The 23,849-nt window shown below is 41.8% G+C and overlaps 1 protein-coding gene across 3 annotated transcripts in view; it reads left to right on the top strand.

The window, feature by feature from the left end:
* Positions 1-19,375: 19,375 nt before the first annotated feature.
* The window catches only part of LOC112258068 (CAP-Gly domain-containing linker protein 2-like), a 64,406-nt gene continuing 59,932 nt past the window's right edge, over positions 19,376-23,849 (top strand). For 2 of the 3 annotated variants that reach the window (XM_042326979.1, XM_042326978.1), the window contains exon 1: positions 19,377-19,914. The gene's annotated coding sequence lies outside the window, so the exon portion shown is untranslated. Of the gene's footprint in view, positions 19,915-23,849 lie in introns of all 3 variants that reach the window. The other variant, XM_042326977.1, reaches the window with a different exon arrangement.

Below are 23,849 nucleotides of genomic sequence, written 5' to 3'. Positions count from 1 at the left end.
GTCTGACTGAGCAGCAGCAGGCCCGTAATCATTCATTCAAACAGCACTTTCGTGCATTTTGCCAGGAGCTCTTCGCAAGCACAGCGCTGTTTATGACTTCAAGCCTATCAGCCTAATGGCTGGTGTAACCAATGTGAAATGGCTAGCTAGTTAGTTTGGTGTGCGCTAATACCGTTTCAAAGGTCACTCGCTTTTAGATTTGGAGTAGTTATTCCCCTTGCGTTGCAAGGGCCCCAGCTTTTGTGGAGCGATGGGTAACGCTGCTTCGAGTGTGGCTGCTGTCGATGTCTTCCAGGTTCGAGCCCAGGTAGGGGCGAGGAGAGGGATGGAAGCTATACTGTTACACTGGCAATACTAAAGTGCCTATATGAACATCCAATAGTCAAAGGTATATGAAATACAAATGGTATAGAGAGAACTAGTCCTATAAATACTATATTAACTACAACCTAAAACCTCTTACCTTGGAATATTGAAGTCTCATGTTAAAAGGAACCACCAACTTTCATATGTTCTCATGTTCTGAGCAAGGAACTTAAACGTGAGCTTTTTTACATGGCACATATTTTACATGGCACACATTTTTACATGGCACATATTGCATATTGGCACATATGACTTTCTTCTTCAACACTTAGTTTTTACATTATTTAAACCAAATTGAACATGTTTCATTATTTATTTGAGGCTAAATTGATTTTATTGATGTATTATATTAAGTTAAAATAAGTGTTAATTCAGTATTGTTGTAATTGTCATTATTACAAATACATTTTTTTTTTTAAATCGTCCGATTAATCGGGATCGGCTTTTTTGGGCCTCCAATAATCGGTATCGATGTTGAAAAATCATAATCGGTCGACCTCTAGTACGTACAGTCACTGTGAGGATGACGTCCTCGATGCACTTATTGATAAAGCCAGTGACTGATGTGGTGTACTCCTCAATGCCATCGGAAGAATCCCGAAACATATTCCAGTCTGTGATAGCAAAACTAGTTTTGCATCTGCTTCATCTGACCACTTTTTTATAGACCGAGTCACTGGTGCTTCCTGCTTTAATTTTTGCTTGTAAGCAGAAATCAGCAGAATAGAATTGTAGTCGGATTTACCAAATGGAGGGCGAGGGAGAGCTTTGTACGTGTCCCTGTGTGTCTGTGTCTTTGGTCACAGATAAAATGACAACAAATCACGTTTTATCTACCGTAGCTTTGATTGGACTGATCATGTCAACATCATACTTTCAAAATCTTAGCTTGCAAGCTAGACAAGCAGTCAGCATCATGAATCAAGTCAAAAATCTGCAGCAAATCCTTTTCAATCCTTGTCAAATGAAGAGAAATTATAGGTAAAACGTATCTTTGCTCATCGGCCATTGGACAAAAACATTACTCAACAAGTTGAAAATGGCAAATTGAACAATGAGTGGTTTGGAAGGAATCAGTGGCTACCTGCAAGTGTTGCAAAGCAATCACTTGCCTGTTATTCAGTGGAGTGGGTGTGTGGTCCAAGTCTGGGTTTAAGGGTCTTATTTCCAAGCTTAAATGGATAAACATTCACATGCAACACCATGGACCAGAAAGAGTTGAATACATTGTCCAAGCTGTCAATCCAACATGACATCTGCCACGTTTAAAACCCAGAACTGGTAAATCTCAGACTTAAGTGAGTTCAAGACAACTTGGAACTCAAAAAAAAATTAGCTAGAACGGTCATCCAACTCGGAATTCCAAGTCAGGAACTCGGCCTCTTTCTTGAGCTCCGACCTGAAGATGACTGACGTCATGAATGAATGACAGACGTTAGTGCTACAGGGAAATAGTAATTTGGTTCAGTTACCTTCGCTTTCTTGGGTACAGGAACAATGGTGGAAATCTTGAAACAACTGGGATAGGGAGAGATTCAATAAGTCACACTCCAGCCAGCTGGTTTGCACATACTCTGAGGATGCGGACAGGGATGCAGTGAGCGGTTAACATGCTTAAACGTCTGCATTGTGTTTTCCTCGAAGGGGCAGAGGTGTTTAGCCTGTCCGAGAACAAGGTGTCGGTGTGCGCCATGTGGCTGGTTTTCCCTTTATAATCCGTGATTGCCTGGAGTCCCTGCCACATACATCTAGTGTCTGAGCAGTTGAATTGCGATTCCACTTTTTCTGTACTGATGTTTTGCCTGTTTGCTTGCCTTACAGAGGGCATTGCTGTACTGTTTGTACTCATCCATGTTTGCAGCAGTGGCTCCTCAGAGGAGGAAGGGGAGGACCATCCTCCTCAGTGAAATAAATAGAAATAGTGAAACAATAAAAAAGTTATCCTTTTTAGATAAAACTATACTAAATATATATTCATATGTCACCAAATAATTAATTAAAACACACTGTTTTGCAATGTAGGTCTATAGTAACTTCAACAGCACTCTCTGGGGTAGCACCATGGCGTAGCTGGAGGACAGCTAGCTAATGTCCTCCTCTGGGTACGTTGACTTCAATACAAAACCTTGGAGGCTCACAGACCTCACCCACTTCCATAGACCTACATGGTAATTATGACCACTTCCGGAGGATGACCTCCAACCAATCAAAGCTTTTGCAATATGGTGTCCATCCAATCATAGGATTAGGATCAGAGAATGAACCTAGTGTGTTGTATTGGGGTTGTGCCACAGAGCATTATGGGGGGTGGTGGTTCTATGTGTTGAGAAGCTTGGTAAATTAGTGACATTATTGGATGGAGATTGAAAAGTGATAGTTTAGCATTTTGTTGATATTCAATTCAAATGAGTTTCTTCAAACTACAGGAGAAGAAGGAGGTAGATAAATTGTTTTATTCATTTTAGAACTTAATCTTTGTGTCCAGTTAGTGCAATTTATTTCAATTTGCCTTGCTAACCTCAGTAGCAAGTAGCAGTAGCTCCCATGTGCAATTTTTACCGCCAATGCACCCGCAAATTTAGTTGACTTTTTGTTTAAGAACCCCTTTCATTCTCTGCAGTACATGGAAAAGGTATGAATTAAAACCAAGGAAAATCGCAAATTCTCAGGCAGAGGGTTAACCTCTGCCTGAGATCAGTTTCACGGAAGAAGGATGGAAAGGTGTGGGCATTCAATACCAACTGGTATCGAAAGATTAGCTGGTTAACAGGGAGCCTTTCATCAAGCCGCCTGTATTGCTGGCCTTGCCTGCTTTTTTTTTTTTTCCAAGTTTGAGCCTTGGTCGAAAGGTGGGTACAGTGACCTGAAGAACATTGAGGAGCAGGGAGCATATAATTGCCCACATCAAATTCAAGCATCTGGAAAAAAAGTCGCAGCGATCATGACGACGGTCTGGGTATTAGTGATGGGTCGTTAGCAAACGAGTTGGCTGTCACGATCGTTTGAAGCATACTCAGACCAACGTGCAGTGTGATTTGGGTTCCACATCTTTATTTAGTGAAACACACAAAACAATAAAGAATAACAAAACGTGATGACAATGGAGTGCTGACATACAACTACCCATAAAGAATATCCCACAAAACACAGGTGGAAAAATGCTACTTAAATATAATCCCCAATTAGAGACAATGATAGCCAGCTGCCTCTAATTGGGAATCATACCAAACACCAACATAGAAAATATAAACTAGACGAACCCCCCAGTCAAGCCCTGACCTACTCCACCATAGAAAATAAGGACTCTCTATGGTCAGGACGTGACATTGGCTCTAAGAGCCGGCTCTTGTAGGTGAACGTTGGAAGCTGGGTCGCATATCAGAAGAGTCTAATCTATTTCTAAAAATAAAAAAAATTAAGATATGAATAATCAAAAGATTTAAATTAATAGAATGAACTAATTCAAAGAAGATTTTTTTTTAAATAATATAGGCCTAAATGCTCAAGCGCACACACAATCATTCTAACTGTCTGTTCAGACTAACAGCCTCACCTGTTGTTCAATCAGACACGCAGTGTCAACCAATGAACCAAAGTTGCATAAGGGAGGGCCGAGCCAACTCACTCACAGTCACACACTTAGCAGCTGAGGAGAGAGAGGAAGGACAGCTGTGAAAACAACAGCTGGGAAATTAGTTGGAAGCACAGTAGCATTTGGATGCATTTTAATAATGTAGACAATCTTAGAGCACAGTGTAGAATTTGCAAAACAAAATCTCATATAAAGCCGGTTCTACGCACTTCCTACACCGGCCTATGCGAAATGTGCACCCAACGTGAAGCTAGCTGTAGCGGAGCTTCGAGAAACTAGCGGGCCCGCTAGTGATAGTGGTGGAGCCAGCACCTCCACACGTGGAGATGTATCCACTCAGTCAAGTATGCCTACTCCACGACCCACAGCAACGCAGTCTTCTATGGACCAGTTCTATGGACCAGTCTATGTCTGTAGCAAAACAAGGCCAAATTTATATTGCGTTGGCTAAAATGATTGCCACCGATTTTACAGCCATTTTCGATCGTGGAGGACAGAGGTTTTAGAAATTATAGCAATAGTCTATATCCAATGTACACAATTTCAAGCAGGAAACCCCTTTCAAAATCACTTATTCCACAACTGTACGAGAGCACACAGGCTTCAGTGCATGAAAGAGTCCAAAAACCTACTGCAATTTGCCTTACCACTGACTGCTGGACATCAAGGGTAACCACATCTTACATGTCAGTTATGTCACTTCATTGAAGATTTTTCGATGTCTAGCTGTCTTCTGGACTGCTTTGAGTTCAGCAACAGATACACCTCAGAGAACTTGGCAGAGGAACTGTTGAGAGTGGCCAGAGAATGGCAAGTAGATGGAAAAGTGGTCTGTTGTGTTAGCGACAATGGAGCTAACAACCAAAGTCATGAAAATTTTAAAATGGACTCAATGTCCATGTCTTGCCCACACAATACACCTGATTGTAAGAGATGCTCTGAAGGTGATGAAGCCCATTGTGGACTAAGTGAAAGCAGCTGTGGAACACTTCCACAGGAGCTCAGTAGGTGCTGAAAAACTAAATTCTACACAATGCCAGATGGGGATGCCTGAGCTGAGGCCTAAACAAGACTGCACTACAAGGTGGAATTCAACATTTTATATGTTGAAGCGGTTTCTTGAGTCAAAGGATGCCATCATCACTACCCTGGCCATTGTCAATGCACCTGTTGATGCTCTGACCCAAGAGGAATGGGAGGTGGTGGAGGAGTTGTGCAGGGTCCTAGAACCCTTTGAGCAGGTCACTGTGGAGATCAGTGGAGAGAGGTACAGTAAGCAGTTATTACTACATCATTATTTAATACAGTATTATATATGTATATGAGCAGTAGATGAGAATGTAGTATCAGTAGACAAAACATGAACCTGAACTAATAAGTTACTGTTCTCTCTTTTCAGCTATGTGACAGCCTCAAAAATGATACTCCTGTGTAAGGGTCTGCAGCAAATCCCAGCCAGCAGCCAGAGAGAAGCAAATGTAACCACAGGACATGTGACAGAGTTGATGGACACCCTATGTTCATCAATGGACAGAAAGTTCTACAGAATGGAATATAATCACCTGCTATCAGAAACCGCTTCACTTGACCCCAGGTTTAAGAAGTTAGCCTTCAGTGATGCCAGAGCGATTGATGAGGCTCTTCAAAGAATAACCTCAGCAGCAGGGAGGGACAGCCCCAGCAGTCAGCTGGCTCAGGTACCAGGACAACAGGAAGAAGAGGGATCAGATGGAGGAGAAACACCAGCAGTAGTGCCACAAACGTCTGCTGTTTGGATGCTGTTTGACTAGAGAGCAACTGAGGATGGAGCACGAAGGAATCCCTTAGCAGATGCCATAATGGAGGTCCAATCCTATTTGGAAGAGCCCCTCCTCCAAAGATCTGCAGATCCTCTGAGCAGATGGAAGAACAAGGCCTCGGTCTACCCACGGCGTACTAAAGTCATGACAGGGAGCCTCTGCATAGTGGGCACATCCGTTCCCTCTGAGATGGTCTTCTCGAAAACGGGACAAATAATTACTGAGAGAGGAAACCGCATCAGCCCCTCAAGTAAGTTAGCTTGCATTTCTGAATGCAAATCTCTCATAAAAGAAAAATATGGTCAGCATTGTTGTGTGCTGCTGGTTATAACATGGCAATAAAGAAGAGAGAGAAAAGAGGGACCAGTTTAATGTTTTAAGTGGGATGCTGCAGTTTTGTACATTGTTATTTATTTTTCTTTGATATGGTGCAACATTCTATTATTTTGTTCAGATTGTATTAGTTTTGAATTGTAACATTTATATGCACTTTGTTTATGTACATTACAAAGTTATCCATAATGTATTTAAAAATGTATTGGTTTGTTATGAAAAAGATTGCTATTTGCGTTTAAAGGTTAAGGTAGAGTATGATTTCATTGAATAATTTAATTCTAATTGTTTTAACACCAATCATAGTCAAACTATCGCAAACTGTTTGACTTGAAAAAATACAAAACATTTTTTTTTTTAAAGAGACGTTTTGGAGCCAAAAGAGTCGCTTCTTTTTGGTGAGCTGAGCCGAACGAGCTGGCTCACTGAAAAGAGCCGAATGCCCATCACTACTATTCAAACTGCGCAACACAGTGAGAAAGTTACAGCCTGACCAACGTGACGCGAGCATTGCAAAATACATTTTGAAATCTATGTTATTCAATTATTGCACCCACACTGCTCACGCTCGCCAACGAGCGTCTGCGTTGCCAAGGGCTAAAATAGAATTTCTATTTCTGATGCAGATCGCGCTGCAAGTCCTGCCTCTCTGGTTTATAGAAGCAGGTACCCACGAGCCATCTCATTCGTTATACCCACGTGGGTCACTGAAAGACGAACGAGGTCAGTGACGGTAATGCACCTAATTTATGAAAGTTGCCAATCGCAATATAAAGTCAAGAGAAGAAAAAGCTTGGAAGGAAGAGAGATGACTAGAAACTTTGGTTGAACTTATTATGTGTGGAATTATTGGAGGAGTAGAGGACCTTGTGTATTTCAGGTAAAATAAATCAATGATTATATCCCAGGACAAATGAGCTAGCAACAGCAAGCTTGCTAAATAGGAGAAATGAGCTAGTAAGTGCAAGATAACTAGCTAAATTGCCATACATGTTTAATGCTTTTTGACCTGTCCCCAAATTAATATAATTGGATCAGAGTTTGTTTTGAAATTTCAACCTGCATGTCATGATCGTGTTTGTTGTGGGGGACAAAATAAATGTGTGCACGATGGCGCATGCATCTTTTGTCCAGGTGGGATAGGGCAGTATGCAGTGCAATGGCGATTGCATCGTTTGTGGATTTATTGGGGCGGTAAGCAAATTAAAGTGGGTCTAGGGTGTCAGGTAAGGTAGAGGTGATATGATCCTTAACTAGCCTCTCAAACCACTTAATGATGACAGAAGTGAATGCTATGGGGCGATAGTCATTTAGTTCGGTTACCTTTGCTTTCTTGGGTACAGGAACAATGGGGGACATCTTGAAGAAAGTGGGGACAGCAGACTGGGATAGGGAGAGATTGAATATGTCCGTAAACACTCCAGCCAGCTGGTCTGCACATTCTATGAGGACGCTGCTAGGGATGCCGTCTGGGCCGGCATCCTTGCGTGGGTTTACACTCTTAAATGTCTTACTCACACCGGCCACGGAGAAGGAGAGCCCACAGTCCTTGGGAGTGGGCCGCGTCAATGACCCAACACACCTCCAGGCTGTGTAAGGGCTATTTGACCAAGAAGGAGAGTGATGGAGTGCTTCATCAGATGACCTGGCCCCGAGAATCATCTGACCTCAAACAAATGAGATGGTTTGGGATGAGTTGGATCGCAGAGTGAAGGGAAAGCAGCCAACAAGTGCTCAGCATATGTGGGAAACTCCTTCAAGGTTGTTGGAAAATCATTCCAGGTGAAGCTGGTTGAGAAAATGCCAAGTTTGCAAAGCTGTCATTAAGGCAAACGGTGGCTACTGTGAAGCATCTAAAATATAAAATAGATTTCGATTAGTTTAACACTTTTTTTTGGTTACTACATGATTCTATATGTGTTATTTCATAGTTTTGATGTCTTCACTATTATTCTACAATGTAGAAAATAGTAAAAATAAAGAAAAACCATGGAATGAGTTGGCGTCCAAACTTTTGACTGGTATTGTATATACAATGCATTCGGAAAGTATTCAGAGCCCTTTTCCCACATTTTGTTACGTTACAGCATTATTCTAAAATGGATAAATGTTTTTAAAAATCCTCATCAATCTACACACAATACTCCTAATGATGAAGCGAAAACAGGTTTTTGGGAATGTTTGCAAAGTTATTACAAGTAAAAAACTGAAATACCTTATTTATGTAAGTATTCAGACCCTTTGCTATGAGACTTGAAATTGATCTCAGTTGCATCCTGTTTCAATTGATCATACTTAAGATGCATCTACAACTTGATTGAAGTCCACCTGTGGTAAATTAAATTGATTGGGCATGATTTGGAAAAGCACACACCTGTCTATATAAGGTCCCACAGTTGACAGTGCATGTCAGAGCAAAAACCAAGCCATGAGGTTGAAGGAATTGTCTGTAGAGCTCCGAGACAGGATTGTGTCAATGCACAAATCTGGGGAAGGATACCAAAGAATGCTTGCAGCATTGAAGGTCCCCAAGAACACAGTGGCCTCAATCATTCTTAAATGGAAGACGTTTGGAATCACCAAGACGCTTCCTAGAGCTGGCCACCTGGCCAAACTGAGCAATCGAGGGGGATCGACTTCCTTTGTGGAGATGGGAGAACCTTCCAGAAGAACAACCATCTCTGCAGCACTCCACCATTCAGGCCTTTATGGTAGAGTGGCAAGAAGGAAGCCACTCCTCAGTAAAAAGGCACATGACAGCCCACTTGGAGTTTGCCAAAAGGCACCTAAAGGCACCATCCCTACTGTGAAGCATGGTGGTGGCAGCATCATTCTGTGGGGAGATTTGTCAGGAACTGAGATACTAATCAGGTTTGAGGGAAAGTTGAACGGAGCAAAGTACAGAGCGATCCTTGATGAAAACCTGCCTCGAGCGCTCAGAACCTCAGACTTGGGAGAATTTTCATTTTCGAACAGGACAGCGACCCTAAGCACACAGCCAAGACAACACAGGAGTGACTTCAAAACAAGTCTCTGAATGTCCTAGAGTGACCCAGCCAGAGCCCAGATTTGAGCCCGATCGAACATCTCTGAAGAGACCTGAAATTTGCTGTGCAGCGATGCTCCCCATCCAACCTGAGAGCTTGAGAGGATATGCAGAGAAGAATGGGAGAAATTCCCCAAATACAGGTGTGTCAAGCTTGTAGCATCATACCCAAGAAGACTCGAGGCTGTAATCACTGCCAAAGGTGCTTCAACAAAGTACTGAGTTAAGGGTCTGAATACTTAAGTAAATGTAATATTTCTGTTTTTATTTTTTTAAATAAATGAGCTTTGTCATTATGGGGTATTGTGTGTAGATTGATGAGGGGGAAAAAACAATTTATTCCATTTTAGAATAAGGCTGTAACCTAACAATATGTGGAAAAGTGAAGGCGTCTGAATACTTTCCGAATGTAATTATTATTCATTATACTTTCCGAATTCAATTCTTCTTATTATTTACATGTTTAAGATGTATATCTTTAAGGATACTTTCAGGACTGTTTTCAGTGACTGCATTGGTACTGGCTGGGTATACTGGTTCCCGTAATGTGTTTTTGTCATAGGCAAGGTTCTCCTTTCCGCAAAGATTTGCCAGAAAAATATTTCCCTCTGTTTTGATATGACTTCCAGTTATTTTCTTCTTCTGTACTCTGCTCCAGGGGCACTCTGGAATCTCTGCGCCTGCACCTCCGAGATGAGATGTTTTCATCCTTTTCCTTTTAACTGGAGACTCAACAGTTTTTCAAAGCTTTTTTTAGTACATTAAATAATAACCTTTATTGGATTATATGTGGTAAAATGCTTGGTCTTAATCCTGATTAATTCATTCTATATTATGTGGTTGATTTGTTGCATTATAATATGTGCCCCTTAGCAGATGCTTTTATCCAAAGCAATTTACAGAACAGAGTGCATTTTGAGACGCAGCCCATATCTGTACTGTAAGGTCAGCCTCTAGATGACACCCACTTCCCTATGCGGGCCCTGGTCAAATGTAGTACACTATATAGAGAATAGGGTGCCATTTCAGACACATACACTATCGGCACGGAATGGTGGTGGTGCATGCAGTTTGGGACTGCCCCAAAATGTGTACCACACACAGCTTAAGTTTAACATATTTATTCTTAATCAGAATCGGAAAACATTATTTTAGCCAGAAATTGTCTCTGGGGTATTTTTCTCGGTATCACGCACAAGTGATAAAAAAAAAATTAATACGGAATACATAATGTTTATTTTGCAAGTGTTACATGTGGCGATCACACAATGCACGCAAACTAATTTGATCACCCTGCTGTTGCAGGACATTTCCACGTTAAAATGTCCTGTCCGATTTAATTTGCCCTAACAAAAAAAATTATCAACCACTGCAAAAATGTCAATTAATTATAATTCTCACAATAATTCACATTTCCTGTTGCTGCAGGATTATTTTCCTGCTGTGAGAAACTGCTCATATTAAGATCATACACCACTGCTGCCTGTCAGTGGTAGCACCGATAAGTACAGGGTCTGTATTCATAGTGTTTCAGAGTCTTGATCTTGGTTCAGGTCTGACCTATTCATGCAATGTTATTCATTATGATCTAAAAGGCAGAAGTGATCCTAAATCAGCACTCACACTGACACATTTTATGAATATGGGCCTAGATTAATTGTCTGATTTGTTCTCTACCATCTCTCTCTTTATCTCTCCACATGTAGGGTGTCAATGAGCTGAATCAGTGGCTCCTGGCCCTGAGGAAAGCCTGCAGCCACAACAGACACTCCTTCCACCCAGGGGTTTACACAGGAGAATGATGGAGCTGCTGCCACCAGAAGGACAAAGCAGGTACTGCAGTTTGGCATGCCAATGCAATGCATTAATACAGTAAAGGGGGATACCAAGTCAATTGTACAACTGAATGCATTCAACTGAAATGTGTCTTCTGCATTTAACTCAACCCCCCTGAATCAGAGAGGTGCGGGGGGCTGCCATAATCGACATCAACGGCGCTCGGGGAACAGTGGGTTAACAGCCTTGCTCAGGGGCAGAACGACAGATTTTTACCTTGTCAGTAAGGGGATTCGATCCAGCAACCTTTTGTTTACTGGCCCAATGCTCAAACCACTAGGCTACCTGCCACACAAGGTGCCAGCCCTCCTGGGCAGCTACTTGGTGTGCAGGTTTTTGTACCAGCCCTACTCTTAACACCGACACCAATTTCAGCAAATCGAGCTCCCGGTAACCAGCTGATTACTTAAATCGGGTGTGTTGGAGTAGGGTTGGAACAAAATCCTGCACACATCTTAGTTCAGTTAGGATCACCACTTTTATTTTAAGAATGTGAAATGTCAGAATAATAGTAGAGAATTATTTATTTCAGCTTTTATTTCATTCATCACATTCCCAGAGGGTCAGAAGTTTACATATACTAATTGAGTGTTTGGTAGCATTGCCTTTAAATTGTTTAACTTGGATCAAACATTTTGGGTAGCCTTCCACAAGCTTCCCACAATAAGTTGGGTGAATTTTGGCCCATTCCTCATGACAGAGCTGGGTAGGTTTGTAACTAGGTCAGGTTTGTATGCCTCCTTGCTCGCATATGCTTTTTCAGTTCTGCCCACACATGTTCTATAGGATTGAGGCCAGGGCTTTGTGATGGCCACTATTAAACCTTGACTTTGTTGTCCTTAAGCCATTTTGCCACAACTTTGGAAGTATGCTTAGGGTCATTGTCCATTTGGAAGACCCATTTGAAACCAAGCTTTAACTTCCTGACTGATGTCTTGAGATGTTGCTTCAATATATCCACATCATTTTCCTACCTCATGATGCCATCTATTTTGTGAAGTGCACCAGTCCCTCCTGCAGCAAAGCAAACCCACAACATGTTGCTGCCACACCCATGCTTCACAGGATGGTGTTCTTTGGCTTGCAGGCCTCCCCCTTTTTCCTCCAAACATAACCATGGTCATTATGGCCAAAAAGTTATATTTTTGTTTCATCAGACCAGAGGACATTTCTCCAAAAAGTACGATCTTTGTCCCCATGTGCAGTTGCAAACCGTAGTCTGGCTTTTTTTATGGCGGTTTTGGAGCAGTGGATTCTTCCTTGCTGAGTGGCCTTTCAGGTTATATCGATATAGGACTTGTTTTACTGTGGATATACAGTGGGGCAAAAAAGTATTTAGTCAGCCACCAATTGTGCAAGTTCTCCCACTTAAAAAGATGCGAGAGGCCTGTAATTTTCATCATAGGTACACTTCAACTATAACAGACAAAATGATATTTTTTTTTCCCAGAAAATCACATTGTAGGATTTTTTATGAATTTATTTGCAAATTATGGTGGAAAATAAGTATTTGTTCACCTACAAACAAGCAAGATTTCTGGCTCTCACAGACCTGTAACTTCTTCTTTAAGAGGCTCCTCTGTCCTCCACTCGATACCTGTATTAATGGCACCTGTTTGAACTTGTTATCAGTATTAAAGACACCTGTCCACAACCTCAAACAGTCACACTCCAAACTCCACTATGGCCAAGACCAAAGAGCTGTCAAAGGACACCAGAAACAAAATTGTAGACCTGCACCAGGCTGGGAAGACTGAATCTGCAATAGGTAAGCAGCTTGGTTTGAAGAAATCAACTGTGGGAGCAATTATTAGGAAATGGAAGACATACAAGACCACTGATAATCTCCCTCGATCTGGGGCTCCACGCAAGATCTCACCTTGTGGGGTCAAAATGATCACAAGAACGGTGAGCAAAAATCCCAGAACCACACGGGGGGACCTAGTGAATGACCTGCAGAGAGCTGGGACCAAAGTAACAAAGCCTACTATCAGTAACACACTAAAAAATATAACTTTTTGGTAAACTCAACTCGTTGTGTTTGGAGGACAAAGAATGCTGAGTTGCATCCAAAGAACATCATACCTACTGTGAAGCATGGGGGTGGAAACATCATGCTTTGGGGCTGTTTTTCTGCAAAAGGACCAGGACGACTGATCCGTGTAAAGGAAAGAATGAATGGGGCCATGTATCGTGAGATTTTGAGTGAAAACCCCCTTCCATCAGCAAGGGCATTGAAGATGAAACGTGGCTGGGTCTTTCAGCATGACAATGATCCCAAACACACCGCCCGGGCAACGAAGGAGTGGCTTCGTAAGAAGCATTTCAAGGTCCTGGAGTGGCCTAGCCAGTCTCCAGATCTCAACCCCATAGAAAATCTTTGGAGGGAGTTGAAAGTCCATGTTGCCCAGCAACAGCCCCAAAACATCACTGTTCTAGAGGAGATCTGCATGGAGGAATGGGCCAAAATACCAGCAACAATGTGTGAAAACCTTGTGAAGACTTACAGAAAACGTTTGAACTCTGTCATTGCCAACAAAGGGTATATAAGAAAGTATTGATACACTTTTGTTATTGACCAAATACTTATTTTCCACCATAATTTGCAAATAAATTCATTAAAAATCCTACAATGTGATTTTCTCGATTTTTTTTCTTTTCTTTTTTTTTCTCATTTTGTCTGTCATAGTTGAAGTGTACCTATGATGAAAATTACAGGCCTCATCTTTTTAAGTGGGAGAACTTGCACAATTGGTGGCTGACTAAATACTTTTTTGCCCCACTGTAGATACTTTTGTACCTGATTCCTCCAGCATCTTCACAATGTCCTTTGCTGCTGTTCTGGGATTGATTTGCACTCTTCGCACCAAAGTACATTTGAACTCTAGGAGACAGAACGTGTCTCCTTCCTGAGTGGTATGACGGATGCGTGGTCCCATGGTGTTTATACTTGCGTACTATTGTTTATACAGATGAATGTGGTACCTTCAGGCGCTTGGAAATTGCTCCCAAGGAAGAACCAGACTTGTGGAGGTCTACAATTTTTTTCTGAGGTATTGGCTGATTTCTTTTGATTTTCCCATGATGTCAAGCAAAGAGGCACTGAGTTTGAAGGTTGGCCTTGAAATACATCCACAGGTACACCTCCAATTGACTCAAATTATGTCAATTAGCCTATCACAAGCTTCTAAAGCCATGGCATCATTTTCTGGAATTTTCCAAGCTGTTTAAAGGCACAGTTAACTTAGTGTATGTAAACTTCTGACCCACTGGAATTGTGATACAGTGAATTATAAATGAAAAAATCTGTCTGTAAACAATTGCTGGAAAAATGACTTGTGTCATGCACAAAGTAGATGTCCTAACCGACTTGCCAAAACTATAGTTTGTTAACAAGAAATTTGTGGAGTGGTTGAAAATGAGTTTTAATGACTCCTACCTAAGTGCATGTAAACCTCCGACTTCAGCTGTAGATGGCTATGTAGCCAGCTAGCTTTGTAGCCATGGATTGTGCACCTAACATTGTTTAGCTAAGTAGCCAGCTAGCTATACACCTAGCTCAACCTAGCTCAACCCTCAACCTTTTACCGAAACAGTGACTTTGAGAAAGATTTATTATTGTTTTAACTGTGGATCGCCGCTTTAATACCTAAAAAAAAAAATGCATTGTGCTCCTACATTTCTTTGTGTGCCCCTACATTTTTCAACTTAGGAGCACAAATTCTGAAGGTAGGGTCCTTAAAACTTTTAATGATATACAGTATATAATCAAGTTGCTGGTTATTATTTGTTTGAATGCATATGATTGTAATGAAAGACAACAGGCCAAATTCTGTGTTCTATACCAGTGGTTCCCAACCTTTTTTGGTTACTTTACCACCAACTGAATTTTGCTCTGCCCGGAGTACCCCTGAAGTACCCCTTTTATATGCATTTTACCAGTAGGCCTATGGTCTCATGAGTCTTCTCAAGTACTCCCTGTTGATAGACCTAGTACCCCTGGTTGGGAACCACTGTTCTATACTATCTGCCCTTCTATACCGTTCTACGTGCCTTCCTAGACATTAGAGGGCACGCATTTGTCATGGTAATGATTGCTGTTATGGTTGTGGGCCTGCAGCTATCACGTTGTAGCTTTTTAAGTGCACGTGCAAATACTCTGAGTGCATTGTCGTACATCATGTTCATCTGCAACATCTCCGGTGCTGCTTGTGGCTAAAGTGCGTTTGAAAGATATGTCTCTGTGTATCTCTTGTGCTGGTTGATCCCAGTCTGTAATTTGTTATCTGGCCTCCTGTCCCAGGTGAGAAGAAACTGGACGGGGTCACAAGGTTGTTCAGTGTCCTGCAGGACTCCCACACTGCAGTGGAGGAGGGGAGGTCAAAGAATAGAAACTTTCTCCTGGAGCTGCAAACGTAACAGAACGTCAACTCAACAGGCAGTTTTCAGGCCTAGGATGTCCCAAATGATACTCCCTCATCCCCTCTATAGTGCATACAAAGATATCCCAAAAATGCATACAAAGACAACCCAAACCCAGTCCCCACCTTTATCTTTGGAATGTTTTAGCATTCAGGTCCAAAAAGTAACTTTCTGAGCACTTCTACAATGGGCAAATATGAATGGAAGGTTTCGTTCAAATCAAAAGGTGTACTGTCAGTGATTAAATTCAAATGGATACTATACCCTAGACTTTTTACATGCACTTGTGAATATGATGCTCTGGAACAGTATAAACAATTGTACAGACGAGGAGAAAAATGCATTTCAGAGGACAGATTGTCTGTATATGTATGCAAATTAATTTTTCAAGTATTAAACTTGAGAATGAATGGACCCATGAAAGATTATTCTCAGAAATGTGAAGTGGAAGATATTGTCATCCCTTTATTAATGTTGCCATTCTGTGTAAATTCTAACCTTTTTATGCGTTAGGTTTTTATTATATGTGTGCATATGTTCTTATAAATCTTATACATTTATATTGTACATTTTTATATGCTATTTTCTTTCTGTTTCACCACGTGAATGTAAAATGTTGGACATTGTTATTAACCACTAGGTGGCTCAGTTGCATAAGTATGCTTGTGAAGTGCTGTACAGCCATGCTATACAGTATGGTGTAAAGTGAAGTTTCACCTAGATGCTGATCTTGGGTCAGTTTAGCATTTTCCCCAATAATGGTCAAGGATTGGGGGAGGAGAAGCTGATCCTAGATCTGTACCTAGGCAAAACTACCCTGGAGCTGTACAGTATACAGGGTTGGTGTACTTTCTATTGTATCTTTCCAGGAAGAACCAAATGGTTAACTACTTCCATGTTGCATATAAACACATTTTGTGTAAAGCACCTGCAAGTACAGTTTGAAATTCCAGTTCTCTCTAATAATTTGAGAATTATCTAAATGCAATTCAAACCAGCTATACAGTCGACACCAATATGGTGCTGGCTTGTATAGTGACTGTGTGGATATAGATAGGAAATACTTTATAAAGTTCTTTACACACAAAATGCATTCATTTCAGATTTAATCAAGTGCAATGTATATTACATTATACAAATGGAAAATGTGTTGCTTTACATGTGACCAGAGTACATGCCTAATTAACCGTGTGCAAGGTCATTAAAAATGACTTTTAGTGTATGAAAAAAAAACTCTAAACATCTAGCCAACATTGATATAAAGACATTTGCTTATCAAAAGTTTCAGTCTACACTCTTAGTTCTGTATAGTGCTTTCAGCATGCCTATTTTATTACTCAAATGTGGGTTGACTCACAGTATTACAGTTGACTTACAGTGGCATATCAATATCTGTGTCACTCCTCGTTGAAGGACACAATGCAGTATCCCAAGTCAGACAATTGTTAGCGAAATATTACAGAAACATGCATTTAATAATGGTAATCAAGGCTCATGTAGTATCTGTTTGCATAGTTTGGCTTAAGTCCAGATCTTCAGCAAATACAGAAAGAATGTATTTCCTGTTGTGGCTTCAACCTCTCATGGAAACAAGAAACATCCAAGCCCCTTTGCTCCCCCTCTCCTGACTCAATTTTAAGCAGAGGCGGCTCCAGAGAGGGCCTTGCCGGTTCTGACACACCCTCACTAGACCTAGCACCACCATGAAACAATTGATAAGTACATACATGTACACCATTGATGGCAAGCATCCCTACGCAACGACCAAGCTACCCCAGTGACAATTATTGGCCACTGATTTTAAGACATAACATTCGTTTTTGCCACAACCAACTATGAGTAGGTTGTCCACTTTCCACTTCTGTAAACCTGTGATCTGGATGTTACATTCATTTTGAATTGTTTATATCAATAATGCAGCTTTAGGAATGAGAAAATGTAATTGTATCTTTTCTGTCCATAAGCTTTTTTTTTTATTAATCTGGTTATCAACTATATATCAGCTATATATCAACATTTTTACACTCAGTACAGGGACCTAAGTTAGTGAGACATTTTCATACCGCAAGAGTAATCTAATGTGGAATTATTTCAATGTTTACAATTAGAAAGACCTTCAGATTTTTCATCATGCATGTATAGGGGGGTCTACACCATCTATGGTATGGATTTTAATATGGATTTAGCTCAATTTACCTAATCTACCCATTTGACCTGCTACATTCACAACTCATCATTTACCACCGCTAAGTCTATGTTAATTTGTTGACTAAACATTACTAACCATGAGACATCACGTCAACAATATCTTTCGCCACCCATTGCATCACACCCTATTGGAAATTAGCATTTTTATATAAGCATGTAATAGGCTAATCTCATCCTTGACACTCAGGGCCACAATATAGCTTAGACACTGACAAATTGCCTCAATTTATCAATGTTGTGCCACAGCCATTGAGATGCCTGACGTTGTCACGGCCGTTGAAAGAAGAGGACCAAGGTGCAGCATGGTGAGCGTACATATTCCTTTTATTATTATGACGCCGACAAAAACAAACAATCCAAAAACCACCCGTGAAGGTATAGTGCCAACAAACAAAGACAACTACCCACAAAGACAGGTGGGAAAAAGGGCTACCTAAGTAGGGTTCCCAATCAGAGACAACAATAGACAGCTGTCCCTGATTGAGAACCATACCCGGCCAAAACAAAGAAATACAAAACATAGAAAAATGAACATAGAATGACCACCCAAATCACGCCCTGACCAAACCAAAATAGAGACATAAAAAGCTCTAAGGTCAGGGCGTGCTTGAAGTGATGATTGTTGAGTGCTTCAAAGGGTATTGATGATGGACCAGTGCACATTTAACTTTATTTTTTATTTAATCTTTATTTAACTAGGCAAGTCAGTTAAGAACAAATGCTTATTTACAATGGCGGCCTACCACGACGCTGGGCCAATTGTGCGCCGCCCTATGGGACTCCCAATCACGACCGATATGACCGACTAATCACAATGGCACTAAATCACATTCCATTTATAGGTGTAACTGATTGAGAGTTGTTCAAATGTCTCTGCTTAATATACTTTTTATTTTACCATAAATATTGCAAAATATAAAATAGGGCAAGGCTACTTATAGTTGTCATTTAAAAATATCCAGTAAACTTTCTTTTCAATAAGTTTCCCTTATACAGGTCTGTGTATTTAGCCTGTATGGTATTATAACAGTAGGCAGTGTAATTACAATGTTATTATATTGTCAGTTCATTATCTCAATTGTATGTATATTTGGGAACCCTTAAGTGTCAGTTGCAAAAAAAAGTATATTGTAATTATTGTAAATCGTATTAGGGACAGTGCTATAGCCTATTGCAAAGTGGGATCTAATTTAATGAATTTTCAGGAAGGATAACAATTTCCCAGTGATTCAGCACCAGGTGCACAGAAATTCCTGTAAGCAAGTTGAACAGCTGGAACAAAGAATAATCAGGATAAATTATTATAGTCAATACTACTTTCTCCTACATCTTAAATATACAAAATAGGGAACTATTTATGAATGTCTTCCAAGCCCGCCACAACATTGTTGGCCTTCTTCTATTCACAACTCTCTCAGCAACAGCGTCCACTTCCTTAGCTCTTTGTTTGGTTGAGCCAGCGAAGGGGGAGGCTACAGAGGCCGAAAATCCATTGCGCCCCCAAGCGAAACATTGAAAACCTCCTCACCTTCTGTGTTCAGTACGCCACATGTGCGACTGACTACGTACTGGTCAACGTTTTTAAGAGTCAATTTATGCTTGATCCGAAAATGTGTTCGGATGCGCCGTATGGATGGTGTGACGCACTTGCGGAGGCCAATTTGAGCTCTGTTCCGCATCACGGTGTGCCTCTCATATTGTGTAACAATGTGTAGGGCTCCATATAGCTCCGTATTTACATGATTGGTGGACGGTAAGTGAGAGCGGGAGGTCCTGTATAAACACAAACTCACTTCCTTGACAACATCTCTGCGCTGCTCCGCGAAGCGCAAGAACCATGAATGCCATGACTTCTGTAGAGGCTATCACCGTACCGTAAACGCTGCACGACCAATGCAGACTATAGGTTGACCATACAGCGCCTTTAATAGTCGTGGACGGGGATCGAAGCTGCATGATTGAATGCGAGTTGCTGATGCTGCGTTGCACAACAAAACCGCAAACAAGAAGGGAGACCGAGGACTTGGCATATAGTTACGTTGTTGTTTCTGTTTGCTATGAGAAAACAATCTCATTTTGTTCCTGAAAGTCGCATTTTGAAATTAAACCGGCATCTCAGTCGCATGAAATAGCCAAATGCGGCTCGCATCCTATCACACTCTCCCTTTCAGCTCCAGCTCAGCATCCATATTTTTTGTGCATCCCTGTGTTGGTGTATAGGGAGTGGCAACCTTCTGATAAATCAACCGATCAGCGCACCCCTCTCCTCTAGGAAAAACAAATACGTCTATGCGTAAATTGTACATTTAAAGGTAAGCGTTTCTTTCATGCATATTTATCGGGATTTGTTGAGTTGAAGTAGAAATGCACACCACGCTGTAGTTGGTATAACAATAGGTCAATAGGTTGTATGTGATTGGATGCGCATTCTTTTTCCCTATCACAGAAATATCAATTCGCAATATAATTGTGTAAACAATGTATCCAACAAGCTTAGCAAAGACAATGTGTCACTCAATAGCCTAATGGTCCTTGATGCTTAGAACATCAAATTGTAATATTGTAGCCAAGCCTAGCCCTACTGCACTGTCATATATATATATATATACAAAAGTATGTGGACACACCTTCAAATGAGTGGATTCGGCTATTTCAGTCACACTCTTGCTGTCAGGTGTATAAAATCGAGCACACAGCCATGCAATCTCCATATCTAAACATTGGTAGTAGAATGGCCTTATTGAAGCGCTCAAATCAAATCAAATTGTAATGGTCACATACACATGGTTAGCAGATGTTAATGCGAGTGTTGCGAAATGCTTGTGCTTCCAGTTCCGACCATGCAGTAATATCTAACAAGTAATCTAACAATTTCACAACAACTACCTTATACACACAAGTCTAAAGGAATGAATAAGAATATGTACATATAAATATATGGATGAGCGATGGCCGAACGGCATAGGCAAGAAGCAGTAGATGGTATAGAGTACAGTATATACATATGAGATGAGTAATGTAGGGTATGTAAACATTATATAAAGTGGCATTGTTTAAAGTGACTAGTGATACATTTATTGCATCCAATTTTTTATTATTAAAGTGGCTAGAGATTTGAGTCCGGATGTTGGCAGCAGCTACTCAATGTTAGTGATGGCTGTTTAACAGTCTGATGGCCTTGAGACAGAAGCTGGTTTTCAGTCTCTCGGTCCCAGCTTTGATGCACCTGTACTGACCTCGCCTTTTGGATGATAGTGGGGTGAACAGGCAGTGACTAGGGTAGTTATTGTCCTTGAAGAGGACAACAATGGGGCAGTTGCTGTACCAGGCGGTGATACAGCCCGACAGGATTCTTTCGATTGTGCATCTGTAAAAGTTTGTGAGTGTTTTTGGTGACAAGCCAAATGTCTTCAGCCTCATGAGGTTGAAGAGGCGCTGTTGTGCTGTCTGTGTGGGTGGACCATTTCAGTTTGTCCGTGATGTGTACGCCGAGGAACTTAACTTTCCACCTTATCCACTACTGTCCCATCAATGTGGATAGGGGGGTGCTCCCTCTGCTATTTCCTGAAGTCCACAATCATCTCCTTTGTTTTGTTGACGTTGAGTGTGAGGTTATTTTCCTGACACCACACTCCGAGGGCCCTCACCTCCCCCATGTAGGCTGTCTCGTTGTTGTTGGTAATCAAGCCTACCACTGTAGTGTCGTCTGCAAACTTGATGATTGAGTAGGAGGTGTGCATGGCCACGCAGTCATGGGTGAACAGGGAGTACAGGAGAGGGCTGAGAATGCACCCTTGTGGGGCCCCAGTGTTGAGGATCAGCGGGGTGGAGATGTTGTTTTCTACCCTCACCACCTGGGGGCGTCCCGTCAGAAAGTCCAGGACCCAGTTGCACAGGGCGGGGTTGAGACCCAGGGTCTCGAGCTTAATGACGAGTTTGGAGGGTACTATGGTGCTGATGCTGAGCTGTAATCGATGAACAGCATTCTTACATAGGTATACCTCTTGTCCAGATGGGTTAGGGTAGTGTGCAGTGTGATTGCGATTACATCGTCTGTGGACTTACTGCGGGCGGTAAGCAAATTGGAGTGGGTCTAGGGTGTCGGGTAGGGTGGAGGTGATGTGATCCTTAACTAGTTTCTCAAAGCACTTCATGATGACGGAAGTGAGTGCTACGGGGCGATAGTCATTAATCTCAGTTACCTTAGCTTTCTTGGGAACAGGAACAATGGTGGCTATCTTGAAGCATGTGGGAACAACAGACTGGGATAGGGATTGATTGAATATGTCCGTAAACACACCAGCCAGCTGGTCTGTGCATGCTCTGAGGTAGAGGCTAGGGATGCCGTCTGGGCCGGCAGCCTTGCGGGGGTTAACACGTTCAAATGTTTTATTCATGTTGGCTGCGGTGAAGGAGAGCCCGCAGGGTTTGGTAGCGGGCCGTGTCCGTGGCACTGTATTGTCCTCAAAGCGAGCAAAGAAGATTTTTAGTTTGTCTGGGAGCAAGACGTCAGTGTCCTTGACAGGGCTAGTTTTCTTTTTGTAATCCGTGATTGACTGTAGACCCTGCCACATACGTCTCGTGTCTGAGCCGTTGAATTGCGACTCTACTTTGTCCCTATACTGACGCTTAGCTTGTTTGATTGCCATGCAGAGAGAATAGCTACACTGTTTGTATTCGGTCATTTTTTCCGGTCACCTTGCCATGATTAAAAGCAGTGGTTTGCGCTTTCACTTTTGTGCGAATGCTGCCATCAATCCACGGTTTCTGGTTGGGGAAGGTTTTAATAGTCACCTTGGGTACAACATCACCAATGCACTTGCTCACCGAATCAGCGTATACATCAATGTTGTTGTCTGATGCTATCTGGGAACATATCCCAGTCCACATGATCGAAGCAATCTTGAAGCATGGAGTCAAATTGGTCGGACCAGCATTGAACAGACCTGAGCACGGGCGTTTCCTGTTTTAGTTTCTGTCTATATGCTGGGAGCAACAACATGGAGTCATGGTCAGATTTGCCAAAAGGAGGGCGGGGGAGGGCTTTGTATGCGTTGCGGAAGTTAGAGTAGCAATGATCCAGAATTTTGCCAGCCCGGGTCGCGCATTCGATATGCTGATGAAATTTAGGGAGCCTTGTTTTCAGATTAGCCTTCTTCAAATACCCAGCTACAATAAATGCAGCCTCAGGATATGTGGTTTCCAGTTTACATAGAGTCCAATGAAGATCTTTCAGGGCCGTCGAGGTGTCTGCTTGGCGGGAAATACACGCTTGTGATTATAATCGAAGAGAATTCTCTTGGTAGATAATGTGATCGGCATTTGTTTGTAAGGAACTCTAGGTCAGGTGAACAAAAGGACTTGAGTAACTGTATGTTGTTATGATCACACCACAACTCGTTAATCATAAGGCATACACCCCTGCCCTTCTTCTTACCAGAGAGATGTTTGTTTCTGTCGGCGCGATGCGTGAAGAAACCGGGTGGCTGTACCGACTCTGATAACGTATCCCGAGTGAGAATTGTTTCCGTCAAACAGAGAATGTTACAATCTCTGATGTCTCTCTGGAAGGCAACCCTTGCTCGAATTTCGTCTACCCTGTTGTCAAAAGACTGGACATTGGCGAGTAGTATACTCGGGAGCGGTGAGGGATGTGCCCGTCTACGGAGCCTGAAAAGAAGACCACTCCGTCTGCCCCTTTTGTGGCGCTGTTGTTTTGGGTCGTCTACTGGGATCCGATCCATTTTCCTGGATGGTGGTCCAAACAGAGGATCCGCTTCGGGAAAGTAATTTTCCTGGTTGTAATGTTGGTAAGTTGACGTTGCTCTTCTATCCAATAGTTCTTCCCGGCTGTATGTAATAAGACTTAAGATTTCCTGGGGTAACAGTGTAAGAAATAATTCATAAAAAAACAAAATACTGCATAGTTTCCTAAGAACGCAAAGCGAGGTGACCATCTCTAGTGGCTTTCAACGTGGCACCGTCATAGGATGCCACCTTTCCGACAAGTCAGTTCATCAAATTTCTGCTAGATCTTCCCCGGTCAACTGTGCTGTTATTGTGAAGTGGAAACGGTCAGCACAAAGTGGTAGGCCACACCAGCTCACAGAATGGAATGACAAGCGCTGAAGCATGTTGCGGGTAAAAATAGTCTATCCCCAGTTACAACACTCACTACCGAGTTCCAAACTGCCTCTGGAAGCAACGTCAGCACAAGAACTGTCCTTCGGGAGCTTCATGAAATTAG

Source organism: Oncorhynchus tshawytscha, linkage group LG09 (genome assembly GCF_018296145.1).
Source record: "Oncorhynchus tshawytscha isolate Ot180627B linkage group LG09, Otsh_v2.0, whole genome shotgun sequence".
Taxonomy (NCBI): domain Eukaryota; kingdom Metazoa; phylum Chordata; class Actinopteri; order Salmoniformes; family Salmonidae; genus Oncorhynchus; species Oncorhynchus tshawytscha.
Note: the sequence above shows the minus strand (reverse complement) of the source record. Positions and strands in the feature narration are given on the sequence as shown.